The sequence below is a fragment of the Mastacembelus armatus genome, chromosome 13 (genome assembly GCF_900324485.2).
Source record: "Mastacembelus armatus chromosome 13, fMasArm1.2, whole genome shotgun sequence".
In the NCBI taxonomy this organism is placed as follows: domain Eukaryota; kingdom Metazoa; phylum Chordata; class Actinopteri; order Synbranchiformes; family Mastacembelidae; genus Mastacembelus; species Mastacembelus armatus.
The window spans coordinates 6852468-6854188 of record NC_046645.1 but is presented as its reverse complement, the minus strand read 5'-3'; positions in this window follow the sequence as shown (position 1 = coordinate 6854188).

Genomic DNA, 1721 nt, shown 5'->3' with positions numbered 1-1721 from the left:
AATCAAATCTGTCTGGTGAAATACCACTAATAGTGCAGTGAATAAGAAAGTATGTTTGATTTATGTCATTGTGAATACTTTTAAGCATGGTAATATCTCCTCCACAACATTTTGCATTTAAACTGAAAAATACACAACTGGACAGTCATAGCCAAGAGCAAATACAAAATTACAAATAAAGGGACAAAGTTAGGGACTTCTGCATAGGAGGCAGTGCTCCAAGTAAACAGCCTCACTGATTTTTAAAGGTTCAATGTGTAATATTCTGAGCAATGTTTTAGCACTAATGTAATATAGTATTCATAAATATGTTGTTATTGGTGTGTAATCAGAAAATACCATCATCTACATTTTCTTAATCTTAGAATGAGCCTTTAAAATCTACATAGAGAGAGGGTCTCCTTTAACAGAGGCAGCCATGTTGCACTGCTATGTGTGTGGCCAAGCTACCCTCCCTCAGGCCTGGAAACCAGTGGCTGGGGTGTGAGGGGTGCTCAGAATGTTGCATTCTCCCATCTTGCCACTAGATGCACTAAATCTTTCACATTACATTACAAAACAGTATTTTTCACATAGTTCATATTTTCCCCCACGATCCATAAAATAAAGTTTGCAGGCTTATATTTATTAGGTAGCATTGATTTAATAAAAAAAAATGACGATGCAATTTTCAAACTGGAAACTCACTTTGATTCTGCAGTGTCCTTGAGCCAGACACAGAACCGTTCACTTCACTAGGTCTGATAGGTCGGTCAGTGATGAGGATTAAAGCAGCACCTTTTAATTTAGTGGTTGATGTGACAGCCTTGAGGCAAGGCTGCCACCCATAGACCTAAAGGTTGTTCTACAGTACTTCTGTGCACTGTCATGGTGCAGGGAAGACAAGACTAATGGCAGATCACTCAGGCAGAAAAGTCATACAGATATATACAGAAGTGGGTCAAAGTTCTGAGTAAATACGATTAGGAATGTAAAATGATTAAATGGTGTATCGTCTAAACCATCTAAATATTTATAGGTTTTTTTAGTTAAAGCAAAAAGCATGTAATTTTACAGACTGTATAATTACAAATAAATAGGCCAAATGGACTACACAAAAAATATGGGCCCCAGATTTCAACCTCAATGCAATAAAAATAGGGCCTCTACAGTGCTGTGAAAAAGTATTTACTTTTTCACAGCACTGTATGTGTCAGCCCTGTGATAAACTGGTGATTTGTCTAGGGTGTACCTGCCTCTCACCCAGTGTCAACTAGGATTGACTCCAGCTCACCATGACCCTGAACTGGACTAAGTTGTATAGAGAATGAATGGATGGATAAACGGATGGGATCTTGGGTTGTGTCTAAGGCAAGAGCCACATGGTAAGGAATTCTTTTAAGAAGAAAGAAACCAGATCATGAGTCTTTACAAAGAAGGGAGAGGGAGCAAGCACATCAGTGAGCTACTGAACATAAGCTGTAAAGGTTTCAACAGAGGTTAGGAGGTACAAGGAGAACTATACTACTATTAACAGGAAGCACATCGATCCTCAAAAATTGATGCCACACTCAATCTGCTGTTTACACAGTGAACAACAGACGCAAGCAAGTTCTTATGACTTGGCACAAGGATTATCTGTGAAAATTGGTGTTTGAGTGACTGAGTAGACAGTGTGAAGGCCGTTGGCGCAGTAGAAGAAAATGATTACTCATGAAACAGTTCAAAACTGCAAGTTTAAA